Below are 24,793 nucleotides of genomic sequence, written 5' to 3'. Positions count from 1 at the left end.
TTAATGGATATTTGGGTTACTTACAGCTTTTGGCTACTGTGAATAATGCTGCTATGCACATAGGTATGTAAGCATTTGTTTCAGTCCCTGCTTTCCACTCTGTTGTGTGTCTGCACAAGAAGTAGAATTGCTGGACCATATGGCTGTGCATTGACTATTAAGAGATGCTTGCAAATAGGAACTTGGGTAGGTTGTGAAAACTTTTTGAGTGTCTTTGGAATAATAACTCTGTGAGACCCTACTGTAAACATAATTTACTATCTGGATAGTGATGATAAATAAGATAGAGGTTTTTATTTATTTTTAGTTTTTATTTTATTTTATTTTATTTTTTTGAGACAAAGTCTCACTTTGTTGCCCAGGTTGGAGTGCAGAGGCACGATCTTGGCTCACTGCAACCTCTGCCTCCCGGGTTCAAGCGATTATTGTGCCTCAGCCTCCCCAGCAACTGGGATTACAGATGCACGCCACCATGCCCGGCTAGCTTTTTGTATTTTTAGGAGAGACTGGGTTTCGCCATGTTGTCCCGGGTGGTCCCGAACTCCTGAGCTCTTGCGATCCACCTGCCTCAGCCTCCCCAAGTGCTAGGATTACAGGCGTGAGCCACCGCACCCGACAACCAGATACAGATTTTTAAAAATGAGCTGGTGCTGCAGGGTTGTAAACAGGCTGGGGTAACCAAAAGCATTTGCCCTTTTGAGAAGGTCTCAGTAGCTCTCCTCTGCTTGTGCAGAATCCACTGTTCCAGAGATTTCACTTCCCAGCCCAACGTGCCCCTCACTTCCCTCCGGCAGATTGTGCTTCTGGAAAGTTGTGTTTAGTAATATCTTAAACACTCATTATTCAAGGAACCCTGCGGTGGTTCCTTCTGTAAAAGCAAGGCTCTGTTGGTTAAGGAAATAACAAGCTCTAAATGACTTGTAATAAATTAGAGCTTTGATATTAAAAGCTCTGACCTATGTGTAGGACTTCACAGTTGACAGAATTCTCTCACCTCCGCTTGTCTGTGTCATCTGGTATTTATCGGGGTGAAGCCACGAAGGGATCCTTTTCTACAGAAGAGAATGGGTTGAGCATTGCAGTGGAAAATATCACCCACTGTCCTGCCTTCAAATTCCTTCCCTGTTACCAACTATGCGATCTTGGCTAAGTTACATCTCCTGTCTGGGCCTCAGCTTTCTTAGCTGGAGAATGGAGACAGTAGCTACCTCATGGGGCTGCTGGGAGGGGTGCCCAGAAGGCTGTTCTGCTAAATCAGGAGCAAGATATTCATATGAAATCTCAGAAATCATATTCTACAAGCAACTGTTTTTGTGAGAGTGTCAGACCAGCAAAAATAAAGTTATTTTTTCTTGCAGAAGTGTTAGTAATAAAGGTCTTTTAATTACCATACATTTCTAGCTTTCAAACTACGTCCCCAAAGATTACATCGAGCTCCCACTTGTGAGCTAGGGCCTGTTCTTAATAACAAGAAAGTAGAAAATTCTACAAGGAGTAAGATTTTTCAAAAATGGAAATTGTGATCAGTATAATGTAAATCATTCCCTAAGCAATGGCTGCCTATATAATCTACAAGATAAAAATTGGAAGTGGTTTTCTCTAGCGAGGGTGGCGGGGGGCTGTCCCTGCTCCACAGGAATCAGGATAACTGCCCAACCGTGTGTTCGGCACTTTAGAATTTTCACATTCTTCAGCATCCCCTAGCACGCTACATAGGCAGTGCTGGGACCATTGTCTGCATTTATAGCCTGCAAAACTGGGTTCCAAACAGGTAAAGTCACTTGGCTTAGGAGGCCCAGATGATAGGTGGATAAGAGCTGTCTTCTGTCTCCACCCCAGGCCTGCGGGTCCCAGGGCTAGGGGCGTCCCTTGGCGTTCCTATCCCTCTGTTCAGGGCCACCCTGCAGGTCTCCAGTGGGGAACCCTTGCACCCTGCCCAGCTTCAGGTGATGACAGACTGAGGGCAGAGGGGGCCCTTTGGGGGGCTAAGACTGAGAGCTGAGGATGGGTGGTTCTTTCAGGGGGAGACCTAGTTTGTGAAACCATACAGATCCTGAGTTCATAAATACATAATAACTGTCTTTCTAGATGTTTCAGAGCTGATTGTGCAAGAACTGAGGAGGCAGCCACCTGCCTACAGGCCAGAATGGAATTCCCCAGTGCAGGAAGCAGCCTGGAGAACAAAGCAACCTTATCTCTGGCCAGGCAGCTGAGGTTTCTTGGGCTCCTGCCCCCTCCTCTGCACACGGCCAGCTCCAGCCTCTGGGGTCTACCATCTGGGAGCTGCAGCCCGGATGGGGGTGGGGCTCCTCGATGACCTGGTCCCCCAAACTGGAACATACTTGGAAACCCCTCAACATTTGTTGAATGAAGGACAGATTCACCCTCTAAGTCTTGGTGATTTCGTCTGTAAAGTGGGTACAATAATAGGGCTTAATTTGGTTCAACTGTGAGAGTTGAGCCAGAAAAATCAGCAAAGCAGACTGGGAATGTGGAAAAGGTGCCGCCGGTCAGTGGCGATTCTCACTGTGACTGTCATTACGGGGGAGCAGAGAGGACAGCTTTGTCTTCCGGGTCTGCCCAAGAAGGCCTCCTGCCTTGGTGAGCCTGAGACTGGGCATGGAAGGAAGCAAAGTACTTGATCTTCTGGAAGAGGAAACAAGCGTGGTAGATGGAAGGAGACCATAGGGAGAAAGCAGGGTGTAGGAAACAGAATGCATGAAATCCAAATCAAGATAAGAGTAAAGAGCAAACTAGCAACCTTCTTCCTAAACTACTCCTTCATCTTTATTCAGAGCCAGAGAGCACTTGTTCACAACTCAGAATGCTCCAGTTCACAGCTCAGGATGAAATGTACACACTGCACCGCCCAGCCAGCTAGAAGCCAAGCTGGATTGGGCAAACCTCATGCTTAGTGCACATATAAACCGCCCTGAGCTCTTGTAAAAGGAAATGCAGATCTGAATGCGCCTAGAGTGAGCCCGAGGCTCAACAAACTCTCAGGGACACTATGCTGCTGAGTCCTAGTTCAAGGGACACTGCCCCAGTGTGGGGCTGCCGGACTGGCAGCACTCTGGTGGCTCCCAGGATCCACAGTTGATAGAAGCGAGTTATTTATTTACATTGTTTGTAGAATGAGCATCGCTATGTCTCTCTCTCTGTAGGTATTGTGTATATGGCATTGTAGTAGCTGTGTGTGTGTATTGTATGTAGCATTTGTATATATATGTATAATAATATGTATGTAATGTAATATGTAATATGTGTGTGTGTATTAATCAGTAATGGTGTGGTAATTGTGTGTGTGTGAAAGTAGTATTGGTGGTAATGTGTGTGTGTAATGTGTGTGTGTATGAAATAGTAATAATATGTAATGGCATAATAATAGCCAGTATTTATTAATTAGTGAAAAGTAATATTTTGTGTGTAATGCATGTGTGTTGTGTGGTGGTGATAGTAGTAAGTAGTAATGTGTGTGTGTATTATTATGTCTTAATAATATGTATGTGTATTAACATTAATGTAATAATAATGTGTGTTAATGTGTGTGTGGTGTGTGTGTGTGTGTGTACATGCCTCCATCCGCTCTGCTCCTCTCTGGTTGATCTCTTTTTCTCTGATTCTGCCTCCATCCCTGTCTCTCTGGGTGTCTGTCTCTCTGGCTCACCTCCACGGCTCTCTCACCATGGGTGTCCCCCTGACTGCAGGGTGCTCAGGCTTTGAGTGCCATCTGCCCATCAGTCTGCCTGTCGGAAAGCTCCTCTGGGCTCTGGCTGACGATGGGAGCTGTCACGTGGCAGGGAGGGAAGCAGAGTACTAACAACTGGTTGACAGCTGGTCACAGCTGGTGACAGCTTGGGCAGGCCTGGGCGTGGGAAAACACAATTCAGGCAACAACAGCTGGGACAAGGACCACACTCTGAAGATGAGCCGACAGACCGCCACACAGCATGCGAGGGGCAGCGCCCAAGCCCCACTCCTACTGACCCGGCCACCATTCCTTGGAGTGAGGCGGACGCCAGGGATGGCTCCGAGGCTTTCACACTCCTGACATTCATAGCCCCTGCTGGGAGGGGGCCACGGGCAGCTGCTCCCCATCTCCTGCTCCCATAGAACGTGGATTGTATTTAGGGGGTTCAGAAAGGGCAAAAAGGAGCATCTGCGTGCGTCCATGAGAACACTCCTGGGAAGCTGTGTGTGTGTGTGTGTGTGCGCGCGCGCGCGCGTATGCCTGTGGACAGGGCGCTAAAGGAGAGGGGCATTGCGTCAGAGAGCTGCCCAGCTGGAGAGCTCGGGGCCTGCGGCAGGGATGTCAGAGATGAATACAGTGCCTGCAAACAGCGTGCACCAAGAAATACAAACACGGGTTGTTATCATCGTCTTTATTATTGCTGCTTTAAACACCAATATTTTCTCTTACCCATTTTGAATAGAAACAATTCTAAAATGTGCTACAGATGTCCTACTTTCTTAATCCAGGGACTCTGAGTATAAGTAACCCGAGAGCATGAACCACTCCTGGAGAGGCAGGCACAGCCCTGCATGGCGAACCCTCAGGCGTCTCATTGCAGAGAACCAGGGTTGCCAGACCTTGGCACAAAGTAAGAGCAGGGGAGCTCTCAGTGAGGGACCAGGGGCTTTTTAGGTGAGAAAGGATACGGCACTCGGAGGCCACAACTTTGGCTGTTCAGAGGCTCCTTTTCTCTTGTTTATCTACTTTTGGCTACTGGTTGTGTGTGTGTGTGTGTGTGTGTGTGTGTGTGTGAGAGAGAGAGAGAGAGAGAGAGAAAGATTGAGAGAGAGAAAGAGAGAGAGAATGTGCCACAGATTGGCCACTCTCCAGTAACTCAGACCCAATGCTGCCTGTTCTGGCAACCCAGCCTACCCTGTGCGTCTGTTTCACAGGTGAAGGCTGCCTTCTATGTGTCCTCTGTAGAAACCAAACGCAGCATTTCTAGAGGTTTTATCTCCTCCCTCCCACCAAGGACCTGTGGGAACACAAATGTTGACAGGGGCCCCGTCACCACTCTGCTCGTTCGGGCACAGTTGGTGCTGGAGAGTGAGACCAAGGAGCTATTTGGCAACTCACAAAGTGAAACAAATGTGCTGGAAAGCCTCCTATGAGTCCCCACTGCCTTTAGAAGAAAATTCAAGCAGTTCTCTGAGGCCCACCAGGCTCCACGGCCCACCCCTCTCACATCTCCGGCTTCCAGCCTGCCTTGGCCTACCAGACTCCCACACTTGCCTTTTTTTGTTGTTGTTGTTGAGACAGAGTCTTGCTCTGTCATCGAGGTTGGAGTGCAGTGGTGCAATCTCGGCTCACAGCAACTTCCACCTCCCAGGTTCAAGCGATTCTCCTGCCTCAGCCTCCTACGTAGCTGGGATTACAGGTGCCCACCACCATGCCCAGCAAATTTTTGTATTTTTTTAGTAGAGACAGGGTTTCACCATGTTAGCCAGGCTGGTCTCGAACTCCTGACCTTAGGTGATCCACCCACCTCGGCCTCCCAAAGTGCTGGGATTATGGGCATGAGCCACCTCGCCTGGCCCATACGTGCCTTCTTTCATTTTCCCCAAATATTCCAAGTTTATTCTGCTCCAGCCTTTGCGGTCAGTGTCTCATCCACCTGGAGAGTTCTTCACACCTGTCCCCACCCTGCCCAACGCTCGCTCTTTGCTCAGCATCAGTGTTGCTCTCTCAAAGAGAGAAGAGGCCTTTGCTAGCCACTCTACCCACATAGGACTCCTGTGTTCCTCCTGTAACAGTACACACCACAATTTGGATTCATTTCGTAATCTCCTCCCCACACCTCCACCTAGACTGTAAGCCTCTGGGGGCAGTCACCACATCTGGCTTGCTCTTATCTTGGTCCTAGCATTTTGTCCCCAGTATTCAATAGATATTTGTTGACAGAATAAATGAATTACTAACATTGCACATCTCAGAAGTCCAGGCCTCCCAGAGCACAGAGGCACTCCAACACGACAGAAAGGGATGTGCAATGTCCTTAAGGAAGGACTGGTCACCCCAGACCCTGAGGACTCCTGGGCTCAGCTTGCTAAGGAGGAAAAAAATAAAGTCTCTCTCCTCAAGAAGTCTGTGGCTCAGTAGGGGAGTGTTCCAGTTTCTATGACTGCATCAAATATTACCCCAAAACTTAGTGAATGTGTAAAGCAACCGTTTGTATGCTGATTTTGTAGATTGGAAATTCAGGCAGGACACAGAGGGAAGAGACTCTGTTGTCTGCATCCTCCTTAGCAAGCTGAGCGGAGACGGGCTCTGCTCCATGATGTCTCAACTAGGAGGAAACTCAAGTACGCAGCCTGGGATCACCTAAAGCTTGTTCCCTTACATGTCTGGTGGTTGATGCTGGCTATTGGCCGGGGGTCTCGGTTTCTCCCTATGGGATTCTGCGTGTGAGCTAGTTTGGGCTCCCTCACAGCTTGGTGGCTGATTTCAAAGATAAGCATCCTAACATGTTCTAGTGGATGCTATATTGTCTTTTATGAACTAACTTTAGAAATCATGAACATCATATCCACCACACTCTGCAGGCCATCACAATGTCCCACCTACGTTCAAGGGGAGGGAAAATAAATTCTCTCTCTCTCTTTTTTTTTCTTTTTTGAGGTGGAATTTTATTCTTGTCACCCAGGCTGGAGTGCAATGTCACCATCTGAGCTCACTGCAACCTCCACCTCCTGGGTTCAAGCAATTCTCCTGCCTCAGCCTCCCAAGTAGCTAGGATTACAGGCACGCGTCACCTTGCCTGGCTCTTTTTTGTATTTTTAGTAGAAAGGGGGTTTTACCACGTTGGCCAGGCTGTTCTCAAACTCCTGACCTCAGGCGATCCACCCTCCTCGGCCTCTCAAAGTGCTGTGATTACAGGCGTGAGCCATCACGCCCGGCCAGATTCTAACTTTTGATAGGGGGTGGCAAGGCTCTGGATGACCATGTGGGACTGAAAATATTGCTTTGACCATTTTTTCAAAATACAATTGGTCACAAGGATGTAATAAATAATAACATAGGATGAAAAGGGGACACTAATAACCTCCAAGATTTCCCATCATGGGGTGGGCTTAATAAAAGTAATCATCACAGTAGGTATAACACAGAGAACAAGTGAAAGCTATTTTAGGTTGACCACCTACTCACATAACAGGTGGATATTTTACATCTATTATCTCATTTAATGAGATAACATTAGTTGAGACTTTCACAGCTTACAGAGCGTTTTGACACATCGTATTTTTAATCCTCATCACAAACCTCCCAGCTCTGAAGTCTCTCCACTTTACACACGAGAAAACTGAGATTCAGAGGACCACAAGGAAGCCTCGCTCTGATCCCCAGAGCTGAGAAATGGTGGTGCTCTAGGCACGTAACGTTCTATGTTCTGGGCCCTCGCCCCACAGCAGATCTGATGACAGATAGATTGGGATAGGATTTCAGATTCTTTAGACCAGGGGAAAGATGTTGACAATTTAATATCATTTTGCACTTTGCAGCTGGTATGAAAACAGACGCTTTGCTCTGAGAGGCTTCTGTGATTTCTTCCCACAGACACCCTGCTGTTTCCCAAGTGGCTTCTGTGCCTGTTGATACTGCAGCCATTTTAGGTCAATCCCCAAATCAAATCCTGATGACGTTTCCTCCAGAGAGCCAGCCTCACTTTCTCAACAGGCATGGTCTCCAGCACGTGCTGACTGATGATGGAGGCTTCCAGATTAGGCCAACTCTGTCCCCACCACTCTCAAAGATAAGCATCCTAGAATATCCTGGGCACATCATCGGATTTTGGTTGATAAAGGAACTCATCGGGGAAAGCTCATTCTCTTCTTTTGGGGTCAAGGTGATGGATCCGTCTCTTAGAAAGCTATGTGTGTACTACTTTGGGTAAAGCCAGCTACTATTGATTGGGCCATGATTCGGTTATTAACAAATAAACCAAAAAAGTATAGTGGCTCAGAGAAAGTGTGATTTTTCTTTTAGAGACAGGGTCTTCCTCTGTCACCCAGGTTAGAACTCCTAAGATCAAGCTATCCTCCTGCCTCAGCCTCCAGGGTGACTAGGACTATAGGTGTGCACAACCACATCCAGGTAATTTTTTTATATTTTGTAGAGACAGGGTCTTGCTATGTTGCCCAAGGTAGTCTCAAACTCCTGGCCTCAAGCAATCCTCCTGCCTCAGCCGCCCAAAGCACTGGGATTACAGGTGTGAATCACTGCGCTTGGTCTGATTTTTTTTTCTCTTTCTCATTCATGTAAAGTCCAAAATGGGTATGTAAAGTACAAAATGGATATTCCTCATGACTTCCCTCCAAGCTATAATTCAAGATACAGGCTCTTTCTATCTTGTGGCTCTGCATCTTTAATCATGTCCCTTCATCTACTCATGGGCTTCAAGCCAGTGGAAGGAGAATGAGAGCAAGGTGGGGCACCTGCCTCTTAACCCCATTGGCCCAGGAGTGACCCATATCACTTCCACTCATGTTCCACTGTGACAGAGATTGGATGACACACAAAGTCCACCATATCTAGTCCTTTACAGGCAAAGTTTGCCAAGCCCTGATGTATGCATATGGACATGCTGCCTTTATCGGCACACTACACACTGTTCTGCTCTGTGATTGCTGGCGATGGCGTCATACTAGAACTTACAGACCCACATTTTCAGTGGATAACTGTAGTCATCCTATGTGCATAACATAATTTATTTATTATTATTATCATTATTTTTGAGACAGAGTCTCACTCTACCATCCAGGCTGGAATGCAGTGGCACGGTCTTGGCTCACTGCAACCTCTGCCTCCCAGGTTCAAGTCATTCTCCTGCCTCAGCCTCCCCAGTAGCTGAGACTACAGGCACATACCGCCATGTCCAGCCATTTATTTTTATTTTTATTTTTAGTAAAGATGGGGTTTTGCCATGTTGGCCAGGCTGGTCTCGAACTCCTGACCTCATGTGATCCGCTTACCTCGGCCTCCCAAAGTGCTGGAATTACAGGCATAAACCACCACATCTGGCCACATAATTTATTCAAGCTATCCTCTCTTCATGAAGATAAGGTCATTTTTAGTCTTTTGTCATTAATTATACCATAAGATCCCAGTACTTATATCTTTGTCCTGTAGGATGAATTTCTAAAAATTGGATTGTTCAAAGGGTGTAAGCACTTACTTTAATAGCTGTGTTACAAATGAAGAGGTGGAATCGATTTATATTTCCACCATGAAGGCTGGATTCTTTCCCTGAAACAGCTTCAACAAATATAGTACATGCTGAGACTTTTAACTTTTGCTATTTTTTTAGGTGAAAACCACTATCTTTTTATAAACCAGATTTGTATATCTTATCTTATGAATGGAATTGAACATCTTTTCTGTGGTATTCATTGGTATCCCTTTCACATGCAACTCTTAGTTTTTTGCCCTTTCCTCTTTTTTTTTTTTTTAAACAGGCTCTCACTCTGTTACCCAGGCTGTGACCATACCTCACTGCAGCCTCAACCTCTTAGGCTCAAGCAATTCTCCCACCTCAGGCTCCCAAGAAGCTGGGACTACAGGTGCGTACCACCACATCTGGCTAATTTTTAAATTTTTTTTTTTTTTTTTTTTTTTTGAGACAGAGTCTTGCTCCCTCACCTGGGCTGGAGTGCAGTGGCCGGATCTCAGCTCACTGCAAGCTCCGCCTCCCGGGTTTACGCCATTCTCCTGCCTCAGCCTCCCGAGTAGCTGGGACTACAGGCGCCCGCCACCTCGCCCGGCTAGTTTTCTGTACTTTTTAGTAGAGACGGGGTTTCACCGTGTTAGCCAGGTTGGTCTCGATCTCCTGACCTCGTGATCCGCCCGTCTCGGCCTCCCAAAGTGCTGGGATTACAGGCTTGAGCCACCGTGCCCGGCCCTAATTTTTAAATTTTTTGTAGAGATGGGGTTTTGCTGTGTTGCTCAGGCTGGTCCCTAACTCCCGGGCTCAAGCGGTCATCCTGTCAGCCTCCTAAAGTGCTGAAATCATAAGTGTGAGCCACTGTGCCTGTCCTAACCCAGTTTTAATATTGAAAGTCTCATGTGCTGGGAACCTCTTCAGTCTCAGGTAAACCAGGATGGTTGGCCACTGTAGCTGGGTTATTGCTCTTTTTTAAGTCAATTTGAAGAAATCCCAAAAACATTATAGATATTAGCTTTTTGTATTTTTCCCAATATATTTAGTTTTCCTTTTTTGTCAAATGTTTTCCATGTAGAATTTATTTTATTAACAAATATTTCCATATTCCTCTCTAGAAGAAAATAACTCTTTAAAAAATAAAGCAAAAAACCCCACCATATCATTATCATATCATAAATTTAATAGTAATCTCTTAGATTATAAAATATCTGATCAATTTTCAATTTTCATTGGCCCATAAACATTTCTTTCTTTTTTTTAAAAAATAATTTGTTTAAATGAATCACGACCCAAATAAGAACCATCATTGTAATTGTTTGGCATATCTTTTCAGTCTTTTAATCTATCAAATCCCCTTCCTTTTCTTCTTTTGCTTTTTTAAAAAATTTCTTCTTGTTTGTTTGTTGAAGACACCAGCATATCTCTCCTGTGGAGCTTTCCAAACCAAATCATGCCGATTGCATCCATTTAATGTCCTCTAATCTGTTTGTCCATCTCTGTACTTTCTGGACAATGATTGTTAAGTCTAGAGACTTGGTCAGATTCAGGTTAATTCCAGCTTTCCATCCATCCATCCATCCGTCCATCCATCCATCCATCTATTTATCCATCCATCTGTCATCCATCTATCATCTATTTACCTATCACAAGAATACTTCATACTTAGGAATGTATACTTCCATTTGGATGTACATAATACCTGATTTTCTCTCCTTTTTGCAGCTTTTAATATTCATTACCTATATCTTTTATTTCATCAAGGGTCGCAAAATGGTTATATTCTATTATTCCTTCTTTATTTATTAACCAGAATACTTCTATAGAGAAACACCTCATCATCAGCTATTTGGTTACCCCAAGATGCATGGGAAAGGCAGGTTAAATGTTGTCTCTTAACTTTGCATCTGCCAGTGTTCAAAACAATGTGTATGTTAATTCGATTCCTCCAATGTAATCCATTATTTTTGTTTCTGTGCTTTTTAATTTACTTAGAATCATTGTGAACTTGTGGATTTAAATGCATTTGGTGTGTTTTCATTAAATCTGGTTTTACTGTTCTTTTGATGTTCAAGCTGTCCCATCCTTGGCAATGGAACCTCTTCAGGTTATTTCCTAAGTCCTTCAAAAATGATCTCATTAATAGCTTCCTTAATTTGGGGTATGATTCAAATAATACATTTTCCGTATGATTTCTCCCTTGTGCATTTTCTGTACTCAAAGTGGACAGAATTTTTGTTTTTAAGAAATGGGCTCCTTTGGGAACCTTAGTTTCTTTTAGACATAAATGATATTTAATGACCGTAATCTAGACCACAAGGATACTCACTGCTATTGAGCTTGGTCGTTTCACAGTTTCTAAGCCTTTTTGGTAGACAGAGCTAGGATATATGGGTTTCTCCTCCTTTTTCTTCTTTACCTCATTCTTATTCTTCTTCTTCCTCTTCCTTCTCCTCCTCTTCTTGTTCTAAAACACATCATGAGTTCAAACTGACAGTTCTGCTTTAAATGTAAGACTATAGGGCCTTCTATTTAATTTCATTGATCTTACACTTACGTATCTTTTTTCACTGATGCCAAAAACCTTGACTTCTATTAACTTCACTCAAATTGTTTATTTGCAGTCTCCAAAAACAATGCCAACAATTACCACAAATGTACAATTACTAAAAAGAAGCTAAGATTGCTTGCAGTTTCCTTTTGTTCTCAAGGGATCTCCCACTGGGGATACGCAATCAAATTACTGTGGTTTGAAATCCCTGGAAAGAATTCCTCTCTGTGGGGTTTTGCCACCAGCAATTAGATCCACTTGTTTCATTTTTATTCCAATTTTGAGATTGCTTTAAAAAATTTTAAGCTACGTTTAATTTATTTATGTAAAATAATTACAGGGTTCCAAAATAGAATATACTAAACATGGTATATATTCAGAGATGTCTGCTTTCTGTGTCTTCTCCATGTTTTCCCCTTCCCCTATAGGTTAAACTTTTCATTAGTTTTTGGTTATTTCTTTTTTTTTTTTGAGACAGAGTCTCGCTCTGTTGCCAAGGCTGGAGCACAGTGGCACGATGTCTCCCGGGTTCAACAAATTCTTCTGTCTCAGGACCTCTCCTCCCACCTCCCTCCACCCTCCCCACCATCCCCCACCACCAAGTAGCCGGGACTACAGGCGCATGCCACCAGGCCCAGCTAATTTTTTGTATTTTTAGTAGAGATGGAGTTTCACCATGTTGACCAGGCTGGTCTCGAACTCTTGAGCTCAGGTGGGCCATCGGCCTCAGCCTCCCAAAGTGCTGGGATTTCAGGCATGAGCCACCGTGCTTGGCCAGTTTTTGGTTATTTCTTTCATTTAGAAAACTACATATAAGCAAATTGGTATATATATTCAATCTGCCCATTCCCCAATAAATAATAGTATCACGTGATTCCCTCCATTTTGCTTTTTCACTTAATAATGTATTTCAGAGATGTGTCTATTTTAAGTTATAGAGATAGTTCTCATTTTGCAGCTGTGTAATACTCTGCTATGTGGATATACTACAGTTTATTCAACCGGCTCCCTTTTGATGGATATACGGATTGTTTCAAGCATTTTGGTATTAAAAATAGTATTCTTTTTCAATTTTGATACATAACTCCTCTTCCAGGGTGTGAACACTTTCTCTGCCCTCTGAATTCAGTCAACTAAAACCTGGGGAAAGAGACCTCACTCTTTATCCTAGGACAGGTAGGACCTGCCCATTACCATACTCAGCCACCATATGCGAGTGGAGAGGGATGGAATGGAAATGCTTTCCCCAACGCTCGTCCCTCAAATGTAACAAATCCCTTTGAAGGACTATGGAGCTTGGAGCCCGGGCTTTGGCTGCATAATTTTATTTCATGTGACTGCACTATAATTTCTTGAACCACCTCTATAGGTTGATTCTGTTTATTGTTATTGTTGTAATTTTAAACAGCAAGCTGTGTAGTGAATATAGCTTTAAACTGTATTCTCTGTTAATTTCGTGAGGTCTTGAGGTGGAGAGGATTTAAATACACGTGCTTACTCTGGGTCTTAGTCCAGAATTTTGCAGGTTTCTTTATATAACTTTATCACACCTATAACCTAGCTTCAACAATATATTTTGCCAGTCTTCTCTCATCTTGTCCAGACTTTTATTTTATTTTATTTTATTTTATTTTTTGAGATAGAATCTCGCTCTGTCTCCCAGGGTGGAGTGCAGAGGTATGATCTCGGCTCACTGCAAGCTCCGCCTCCCGGGTTCACACTATTCTCCTGCCTCAGCCTCCCGAGTAGCTGGGATTACAGGCATGTACCACCACGCCTGGTTAATTTTGTATTTTTAGTAGAGATGGGGTTTCTCCATGTTGGTCAGGCTGGTCGCGAACTCCCAGCCTCAGGTGATCCACCCGCCTCGGCCTCCCAAAGTGCTGGGCTTACAGGCGTGAGCCAACACACCACAACCTTACATGAATTATTTATCACAATTTTTAACTTTAGAATTAGGTACTTAGTTTACACGACCAAAAGTGCACATTTTTACCTATCTAGTTCCCTTCCCAGAGGCAACTGATGTTCTCTGGTTCTTGCACTTTCCACCCAAGATATTCTATGTATATAAACATACATCTTTTTCCTACTTTCTTTACCCAAAAGGTAGTATATTATAAATACTGTTCAGAACCTGAACCTTTCTTTTTTCTGCTAAATAATATATCAGATATTTTCCATATTTGTTCATAAGAGCTCCTTCTTTCTTTTTTATGACTACATCCTCCTTCATTTTAGGAATACAGTATAATTTATTTAACCACTCCCTGATTGATGAACTTTTATGTTATTTCTTTTCTTTTGCTATAACAAATAATGCTGCAGTATATAGCACTGTTCATTTCACAACTCTGTCACTATTTTTAAAGTCCTTTTGTGCCCATGCCTTATCCTATCTACTTTCTTCCCACCTCAGAGTATTCTACTACCCTGAATTTTGCTTTAATTTTCCCCTTGCTTTTATTTAGAATTTTACCACATGCATTTGTGTCCTTAAACAATACCTTGCTTGGATTTGCACAATTTTGAACTTCAGGCAAATAGAATCACACTTCATGTATTTCTCTGTGATTTCATTCGTTTCTTCAATGAATAATAAGTCTTTTTGAGACTTATCCAAGAACAGCTGTAAGTCATTCAATTTTACTTTTTTCATTTTTATTTTTTTTTGAGACAGAGTTTCGCTCGTCACCCAGGTTGGAGTGCAATGGCGTGATCTCGGCTCACTGCCATCTCCGCCTCCAGGATTCAAGCGATTTTCCTGCCTCAGCCTCCCAAGTAGCTGGGATTACAGGCCACTCCCAGCTAATTTTTGTGGTTTTAGCAGAGATGGGGTTTCACTACGTTGGACAGGCTAGTCTTGAACTCCTGACCTCAGGTGATTCACCCTTCTTGGCCTCCCAAAGTGCTGGGATTATAGGCATGAGCCTCTGTGCCTGGCCCATTTTTATTTCTATATGCTATTCTGTTAGACCAGTATATCATACATTTAATTATCTATTGTTAGTGGACTTTCGGTTGTTTCCAGTTTTGCTATTACAAACAGTGCTGCCTGGAACATCCTTAGCTATCTCCTCATGCACAGTTAAGAGTTTTTCTAGGGTGTTCACTAAGGAGCAGGTCTGTTGGAATCTATGTCGATATTTATTAGATGATGCCAAATTATTTTCCAAAGTGCTTATACCAATTCTTATTCCTATGTGTAAATATTCTGGCTGTTACAACCTCTGCAACATTTGATGTTTTCAAACTTTTCGATTTTTGCCACCCTGGTCAGTATAAAATGGTATCTTTTTGTTTTATTTTAATTATAATTAAAATAATTTTTAAATAATTTTTTAATTTTTTAAATCAATAAACCTGATACAAACTCATTATAATTTTAAATTGCATTTTCCTAATTAGTAGGAAAATTGAACAGCTTTTTATACATTTATTGATCATAAAAGGTGCTCTGGTTTTTTTTATTTGTTCGTTTTGTTTTTATTATACTTTAAGTTCTAGGGTACATGTGTACAACGTGCACGTTTGTTACATAGGTATACATGTGCCATGTTGGTTTGCTGCACCCATCAACTCATCATTTACATTAGGTATATTTCCTAATGCTATCCCTCCCCCAGCCCCCCACCCCCCAACAGGTCCCAGTGTGTGATGTTCCCCATCCTGTGTCCAAGTATTCTCATTGTTCAATTCCCACCTACGAGTGAGAACATGCTGTGTTTAGTTTTCTGTTCTTGCAACAGTTTGCTGAGAATGATGGTTTCCAGCTTCATCCATGTCCCTGCAAAGGACATGAACTCATCCTTTTTTATGGCTGCATAGTATTCCATGGTGTATATGTGTCACATTTTCTTAATCCAGTCTATCATTGATGGACTTTTAGGTTGGTTCCAAGTCTTTGCTATTGTGAGTAGTGCAGCAATAAACATACGTGTGCATGTGTCTTTATAGTAGCATGATTTATAATCCTTTGGGTATATACCCAGTAATGGGATCATTGGGTCAAATGGTATTTCTAGTTCTAGATCCTTGAGGAATCACCACACTGTCTTCCACAATGGTTGAACTAATTTACACTCCCACCAACAGTGTAAAAGCGTTCCTATTTCTCCACATCCTCTCCAGCATCTGCTGTTTCCTAACTCTTTAATGACCGCCATTCTAACTGGCGTGAGATGGTATCTCATTGTGGTTTTGATTTGCATTTCTGTGATGACCAGTGATGATGAGCATTCTTTCATGTGTCTGTTGGTCGCATAAATGTCTTCTTTTGAGAAGTGTCTGTTCATATTCTTTGCCCACTTTTTGATGGGGTTGTTTGTTTTTTTCTTGTAAATTTGTTTGAGTTCTTTGTATATTCTGGATATTAGCCATTTGTCAGATGGGTAGATTGCAAAATTTTTCTCCCATTCTGTAGGTTGCCTCTTTCTTTTTGTCATGGAAGATCCTTGCTCAGTAAAGTGTCTCTTGAAGTCTTACTAAATTACTTATGGAGTTGATTTTATTACGTGGATAATAATTAGTGTTTTCTCTTTATAGTATCCATCAATCAGGAGTTTCACATTTTAAGGTAGTCAAATGTGTTTAATTTTTCTTTATGACTTGTATGTTTGGTAATTTGTACATTATGAGACTTATTCAAGAAAGCTGCCTTTCTTAAAATAAAAAATACATTCTCCTGTACTTCATTCTAAGTCTTATAGTTTTGTCACTTTATATCTTTAATTCACTTGTAATTAATATTTGTGTATGGTGTGAGGTAGGGGGTCCAATGCCATATCTGCCATATCAATAACCAATTGTGTGAACACCACTTATGGAAAATTACTTCCTTTCCCCTCTGATTTGCAATGCCTTTTCTGTCACAAATCCAGCTCCATATATGTATGTGAGTCTGCTTCTGGCCTCCCTAGTCTGATCTTACTTGTCTGCTTGATAGTCAGTCTGAGTTTCCCTGCACAAGTGCTAGATTGGCTTCATTATCATGGCTTTATGACAATTCTTGCTATTTGATAAGATCTGACAAGTCCACTGCTTTGTTCATCATCTTCAGTACTGTCTGGGATATTATTGGCCTTTTGCTCTTCCATATACATTTTAGAATCAAATAGTATTCTAAAATGAGGGGAATTTCTACTTCTCAGGATGTTGTGAGGATTTAATCAAATGATGTATAGAAAGTGTCTACCGTAATTCATAGGTACTTGGTAAAAGGCTGGGGAAATAAGCTAGTGGTGTCACCTTGGGAAAGGTATTCTACTCTCTGGGTCTGTTCTGCATCTGTGGCATGGTCTGACACTGGTTCCTCTTGTTACACCACAGAGTTGATGTGGGAGTATGGGTGAGAGAAGAGATGTGAGAACAGTTTTCAAAGTGTAAGTTGAACTTTGTATTAGTCCCACAGGGATTATCAAGCAGTTATCAATATGATTACAAAGTCCTCAGATGAATGAGAATTGACACTGGGGCCTCACCAAATACTGTGTAAACTCAGGCGATTTTCATGGTCACATTCTTTTTAAGAAATGTTTCTAGGCCATGTGCAGTGGCTCAGGCCTGTAATCCCAGCACTTTGGGAGGCCAAGGGGGAGAATGGCTTGAGCTTAGGAGTTTAAGACCAGCCTAGGCAACATAGCCAGACCCCTGCCTCTACAAAAAAATCAAAATAACCGGGTATGGTGGCATACACCTGTGGTCCCACCTACTCAGGAGGCTGAGATGGGAGGATCACTTGAGCCTGGGAGGTCAATGCTGCAATGAGCTGTGATCACACCACTGCACTGCAGCCTAGGCTATAGAGTGAGACCCTGTCTCACTCTATTTTTTTTAGTTTTTTGAGTACTGTGAAGGCTTTTACCTGCTAGAGTGCAGTGCCGTGATCTTGACTCACTGCAACCTCTGCCTCCTGGGTTCAAGCAATTCTTTTGCCTCAGCCTCCTGAGTAGCTAGGCTTACAGGTGCCTATCACCATACCCAGCAAATTTTTGTATTTTTAGTAGAGACGGGGTTTCACCATGTTGGCCAGGCTGCCCTCAAGTGATTTGCCCACCTCAGCCTCCCAAAGTGCTGGGATTACAGGCCTGAGCCACTGTGCTCAGGCTACCTGCACATGTTTCTTATTCCAGTGACACACACGTGCTTAGCTCACTGAAACGGTTGCCAGTAGTTGCTTCCTGGGTCTTGAACTGTAAGGATGGGAATTTTGATACAAAATCAAATATTGTGGTACAGTTGACTTTGCCTCCGAACTTCCAGCTGCCCTTGAGATGCTTCCAAGCTCACCCAGCAGCTTGTGGTTCCAACACTCATCACTGAACACCCCTCCCTCACCCGGACTGTCTGTTCCTCTGGGCAGCAGGTGGACCTTTGCTTCTGGTCCGCAGAGCTCTTGGAAGACATCATTGTGCTCACTTCTCTTGCAGGATCTCACCCAGTCCTGAGACAACCCTGGGAGGCAAGTGGGGACTGGAAAGGCAGGACACTGTTTTGTTAGTTACAAGGACCTGTATTCCAAATCCGGCTCTTGCCCTTCTGGGCTCTGTGACTAGGGGCATATGATGTCTACCATCTGCAATTTCCCTCATGAAAAATGGGGATGGTACTACTTAATCTTCTGCAAGGATGCCTGTCAGACACTTGGCATGGGAGCTAGTGTGTACTAGGTCATCGTTTTGGCCAAACACACTCAGTAAATGGTGATTGAATAACTGAGACAGGGCAAAGTGTGGGGCGTGTTTGGGTGGTAAAGCTGGGGGGGTGGTGTGGCTATGTGGATGTGTGTACATGGGGCATTCATAGTTGGAAGTGATGCTGGGAGTGACTATTAAGGTCAGATTTTGGGAACTTTGAATGTTAGACTTACAAAGTTGGACTTTATTCTGATGGTGTTTGATTCAGCTTAACTCCCTTTACTAAAACATTTTCACTTGCTTCCCAGCCCAGACAGTGGGCACTCTGCTAATGATGCCTGTGGCCAGGTTCAAGGACCTTGGGAATGACCTTCCATTCTGTCTCCCACTCCTGATGCTCCAGGTTTCCCTTGGGATTTTATGCCTGCTGCTTTATGCCTGAATTATTCTTCACATGGACTCCTCATTGCTTACTCTGCCTGGGTTTTTATTTTCGTCACCCTTGAATGGTTCTTTTAGCTTTTATCCACAAAAGCCTATGGGCATACTGTGCTCTTTGCAAATTCACTGTCTCCCTGGACCTGCCCTTCCAGCACTGGGGGTCTCCTTGTTGCCTGGGAGGACAGGTGGAGAGTCATCATCAGGGAGCCAGTGAAGAATTCTCCAGCAGGTAAATGACTCAGTCAGACCAGGCGGTCACCTTGGGTGAATTGGAGAAGTGAATTGTCTCTCCAGGCTGCTAGGAAGAAATGAATCAGCTGTAGTGACTGGTATGGGTAAGTGGGAAGTGCCTATGTGGAAGGTTCAGTGTGTTAAACATGTAGTGTGTGTAGGGAGAAATACCCTAGCCATTGAGCGTGGTTTGACCTGCCTGGTCCTGCTGGCCACTAGAATCTTACCTGCGTTTTTCTAGGGGTCTACCTGACCCAGATATCATAACATCTAGAGACAGCGATAGATCCATTTTTGTGGTGCCTGTAGCTTGTGCAGTTTGGGAGATCCTCTTTAAAAAAAGAATATAGAATTACAAATTAAATAAATGAGTACAAAAGTGAGCATTTATCCTGAATGAGACAAGAAACCACTGCAAATTATAAATCTTTTAAAAATCTGAAAAGCACAACAAACACTTCAAAACCCAGAAAAATAATATACTTTAATTAATTAATTATCCTACAACTATTATAATACCCATTTCTTGTATTCTTTTGCTGCATCCCATGTAATTTTGTAGTATTTTCTATCGGAAAATAAACAATTGTTTTCTTTTTCTTTCCTTTTTTTTTTTTTTTTTTTTTCTTTTGAGATAGAGTCTCGCTCTTTCATCCAGGTTGGAGTGCAGTGGCGTGATGTTGGCTCACTGCAAGCTCTGCCTCCCAGGTCCATGCCATTCTTCTGCCTCAGCCTCTCAAGTAGCTGAGACTACAGGTGTCTGCCACCACGCCCGGCTAATTTTTTGTACTTTTAGTAGAGACGGGGTTTCACCATGTTAGCCAGGATGGTCTTGATCTGACCTCGTGATCTGCCCGCCTTGACTTCCGAAAGTGTTGGGATTACAGGCGTGAGCCACTGCGCCCAGCTTTCTTTTTCTTTTTTGGACAGAATCTTACTCTGTTGCCCAGGCTGGAGTACAATGGCACAATCTCGACTCACTGCAACCTCTGCCTCCCAGGTTCAAGTGATTCTCCTGCCTCAGCCTCTCAAATAACTGAGACTGCAGGTGCACGCCACCATGCCCAGCTAATTTTTTATATAGAGACGGGGTTTTGCCATGTTGGCCAGACTGGCCTCAAGTGATCTACCTGCCTTGGCCTTCCAAAATGCTGGGATTACAGTTGTGAGCCGCCACACCTGGCCAGATAATTGTTTTCTATAATATAATTGATCAAACTTTGGGCTTTATTTTTCTGGGTTTAGAAAAAAACTTCTTTTTTTTTTTTTTGAGACAGAGTTTCACTCTTGTTGCCCAGGCTGGAGTACAGTGGTGTGAACTAGGCTTGCTGCAACCTCCGCCTCTCGAGTTCAAGCAATTCTCCTGCCTTAGCCTCCTGAGTAGCTGGGATTACAGGCACCCACAACCACACCCGGCTAATTTTTTATGTTTTTAGTAGAGACAGAGTTTCACTGCCAGGCTGGTCTCAAACTCCTGACTTCGGGTAATCCCCCTGCCTCGGCGTCCCGAAGTGCTGGGATTACAGGCATGAGCCACCACACCCAGCCAAAAAGTTTCTTTAAGCTTTAGAACTCAATTAGGAAAGTTAGGTAAATTTTTAGGATTGTGGTCAAACCTGGGAAAATCTCTGATTTCTTTTCTCTACTACTTTAGATATATTGATTATTGGTGTTACTAACCCAGATTTGTGTCCTATAAACAGGGGAATTCTGATGAATTTTATTTCATGTAACTTCTATCAAAAATGAAAAAAGGATATGATGTGTTTGTAATTGTATATGCTGTATTATTTAGAATATTCTGGGAGTTTTTTTGTTGTTTTTTTGTTTTTTTGTTTTTTCCCTGAGATGAAGTCTCACTCTGTCGCCCAGGCTGGAATGCAGTGGCACCATCTCAGCTCACTGCCTCTGCCACCCGGCTTCAAGTGATTCTCCTGCCTCAGCCTCCTGAGTAGCTGTGATTACAGACATGAACCACTGCGCCCAGCTAGAATATTCTTGATGTAAAATTTTAACTAGGCGTCAGTGAGAACCTGCTTACAGTCTTTCACATGTGCTAACTGGGAGATGTTCCCACAGGCCAGCTTCTGGCTCTGTATATTTCAAACCTTGCTTCTGTTGCGCTACCCACATACTTCTGATGTTGAACACTTGTGTACACTGTAATACAGCCACACCATGAGGGGAGTTGGCAGTGTGGCCAATAGGGAGAGTTCCACCTGCACGCCTCCACCAGGATGGATTTTAATAACCCAGTGTATCCAGAAAGGGCTCTAAATCACATAGTATATTTCAGTGAACCCAAATGTAACGTAACTGGAAAAAAGAGGTAGTCTAACACAAGGAAAATGTGATGGAGGGGAAGTTGAAGTAGAAGAAAGAGGACAGTCTTGCCTGATTGGGATTAAATTATCTTGCTTTTGAAAGTGTTATCAAGACCCATGACTATGCCAGCAATTCCCTGGAGGTTCCCAGGGCCCTAGAAGAGGCAAGACAAGTGAGAGACCCTAAATGTAAGCTTCACGGTATGTATGTCTTCACTTAAAGGAATTCTTTAACTCAGAACTTTATAAAAATGACAGAATGACTGACTTATGCTCTTGAATGGGATCAGTTTAGAATCTGATCCTGTTAGTACTTTATAATCCCAGCTGGATTTTGCTGGAAACCTTTATGAAGGTAAGGCTCATGAAAGGAACTACTCGTCAGAAAGTCTGTGGCTAGTTTGATTCCCACTGTGTCCTCAGCACAGAACCTGCCACATCATAAGCATTTATGGATGTCTGTTGAAGGACTATATTTGTCCCTGAGAGGATATTTCTGGTTTCCTGTGGGTCCCTGGCCTGCATCTCCTCTTCCGGGTATTTCGTGCTGATCTTGTCCTGGGCCTGCCTGATCTAGGAGGATGTTACTATATTAATCTATTCTCATGCTGCTGTAAGGACTTACTCAAGGCTGGGTAATTTATAAAGGTAAGAGGGTTAATGGACTCACAGTTCCACATGGCTGGGTAGGCCTCACAATCATGGTGGAAGGTGAATGAAGAACAGTCATGTCTTACATGGTGGCAAGCAAGAGAGCATATGCAGATGAACTCCCCTTTATAAAGCCATCAGATTTCATGATAGTTATTCACTATCACGAGAACAGCATGGGAAAAACCTGCCTCCATGATTAAATTGCCTCCCACTGGGACCTTCCCATGACACGTGGGGATTACGGGAGCTACAGTTCAAGATGAGATTAGGGTGGGGACGTAGCCAAACCGTCCTCAGTTGCTTTTGGCATAAGAAGGACCTCTTTTCTAACCTATTTTTCACAGGTAACTTTAAATCTGTAACTTCCATTCTTTTGCTGAGAAGGCTCTGTTTTCACTACTACCTTGGGAGCCAGTTTTGTTACTATATCAGAAGTTTGTTTTTAATGAACAGAAAATGACTTTTCTTTCCCTTTTCCGTGCCATTTCTCTTTTTAATCCAACCTGAGAGCTGAGTGATCTTATTTCCCTCCCATTTGAGGGCTGAGTATCCACCTGGCTGTCTGTTGGTCCTGCTCATATTCTGATGATGGGGGTCATTTTGCTAAACCCCAGCTCCTGATGGCTGAATAAGTCACTTCCAGATTGACATCCAAATGACATATATGTGATGAGATAAAACTTTGAAATAGTAATCTTGGAGCTTTCCTTTTTGCCATCTCCCATACTAACTGGCCTTCTCCTTTTAGACATGGGCATCCAAACGTCTCCAGATGAGGGTTATTACAGCAATAACGGAAAGAGAACGAAACCGTATCTGTTTCTTTTATTATTACTTCCAAACTAGGGTCTTGCAAATCGTCTTTCTAGGCAATAGAAGGAGAGATGACACCTAGACAAAGGGCACTGGGAAGAAGGGAAGAAAGAGGAGTGGGCAGAGCAACACAGGCATTATCTGGGAGACCTCACAGTACAGGTGACACCAGGTCTTGGTGACACACTGCCCTGTCTGAATGTGTGAGGAACTAGTGCCTTGACCCTGAGAAAACCACACACACATCTCAACTTTGGTTTAAAATGTGGAATATAACAAACACATACAGAAGAACACAGTGTATCAATGTAGAGCAAAATAAATACATTTGGAGTGAGCACCTGTGTGCCCATCACCCATGCAAGAGCTAGAACATCGGGATGGCCCCAGCAGCCCCCTGGGTGTTCTCTCCCTGGTCACACCCCCTTCCCTATCTCCTGAAAGTAACCACATCCATGGTTACTTTTTGCGGTAAAAATTTTATGGTAAACAGTTCCTTGTTTATTTATAGTTCTACCACCTGTGTGTGTGTGTGTGCCCGTGCACCGCAGGCTCGTGGTGTGCGTATATACACAATGTAGCTTTTTTTTGCCTGACTAAACATTATATTAAAGGAATCATACTATCTATGCACTTCAAGTCTTTTTTTTCCCACTCAGTATGCTTTTCAAATTCATCTGTTCTATTGCATTTCACAGGGTTTCATTAATGTTCATCGTTAAATGGAAGTGCATTGTATAAATGCATGACATCGTTAATCCATTCCATTGTTTGTGGATATCTTTGTTGTTCTCAGTTTTTTAATTACAGACAATACACCTATGAACATTCTTACACTGGGTCTTGTATATATATGCAAGTATTTTTTAATTTTTAAATTAAATTAAAGTTCAATTTTTTATTGAACACGTTATAAAAGAGGTTTACTCAAAAACCAAAGCCCATGTCATCATCAGACTCCTTGGATTCTTCTTTCTTTGCTTCCACTTTCTTCCTCAGCTGGAGAGCACCAGCTGCTGGAGCAGGTCCACCAGCTCCTACACTGCAGATGAGGCTCCCAGTGTTGACGTTGTCCAGGGCCTTTGCAAACAAGTCAGGCCAAAAAGGTTCAACATTTACACTGCCTGCTTTAATGAGGGCATTGACATTATCCTCTGTGACGGTCACCTCATCACTGTGCAGAATGAGGTCCGAGGAGATGCAGGCGAGCTGGGAGATGGAGGCCATGGCGGAGGTGAGTGTGGGGCTGGCACTGCCGGGTGCAGTGCTAGTCGCCGGATGAAGTGAGGACCTCACCCTAACACAGCCTTAGCTTCCTCGGAAGGACTGAGCACCTTGATGGTAGCTGAGGAAAGGCAAGAATATTTTTTAGAGTATACATCCAGGAATGGAATTGCAGGGTCTTACATAAGACATGTGTTTTCAGCTGTCGCTGGTAATGCCAAATTGTTTTCCAAAGTGTTGTATGTGTTTACATTCCCACCAGCAGTGTGCGAGTGTTCTTCTTACCACATGCCCTCTCTAATACTTGTTCTTGTCAGACATTTTTTTTTTCTAATTTAATTGGAAAACAATATGTCATCATGGTAGCAAAATCTTGATAATGAATGAGACTGAAAATCTCTACATTTGTGTTTTTCCTTCTATGTAATATCTGTTATGGTCTTAGACTATGTTTGTTTTTTTTTTTAACTAGGTGATATGGTTAGGCTTTGTGTCCCCATCCAATCTCATTTTGAATTATAATCCCCACATGTCAAGGGAGAGACCAGGTGGAGGTAATTGAATCATGGGGGCAGTTTTCCCATGCTGCTCTCGTGATAGATTTTACAAGATCTGATGTTTTTATAAGGGGCTTCCCCCTTCACTTGGAACTTCTCCTTCTTGCCACCTTGCCAAGAAGCTGCCTTGCCTCCCCTTTGCCTTCCGTCATGATTGTAAGTTTCCTGAAGCCTCCCCAGCCATGCTGAACTGTGA

General features: G+C 43.3%; 1 pseudogene; it reads right to left on the bottom strand.

The window, feature by feature from the left end:
* Positions 1-22,195: 22,195 nt before the first annotated feature.
* LOC110741149 lies at positions 22,196-24,201 on the bottom strand (annotated as a pseudogene).
* Between the last annotated feature and the right edge of the window lie 592 nt (positions 24,202-24,793).

The sequence above is a fragment of the Papio anubis genome, chromosome 14, assembly GCF_008728515.1.
Source record: "Papio anubis isolate 15944 chromosome 14, Panubis1.0, whole genome shotgun sequence".
Lineage (NCBI taxonomy): Eukaryota > Metazoa > Chordata > Mammalia > Primates > Cercopithecidae > Papio > Papio anubis.
The sequence above is the reverse complement of the archived record's forward strand: the minus strand, read 5'-3'. Positions and strand labels throughout refer to the sequence as shown.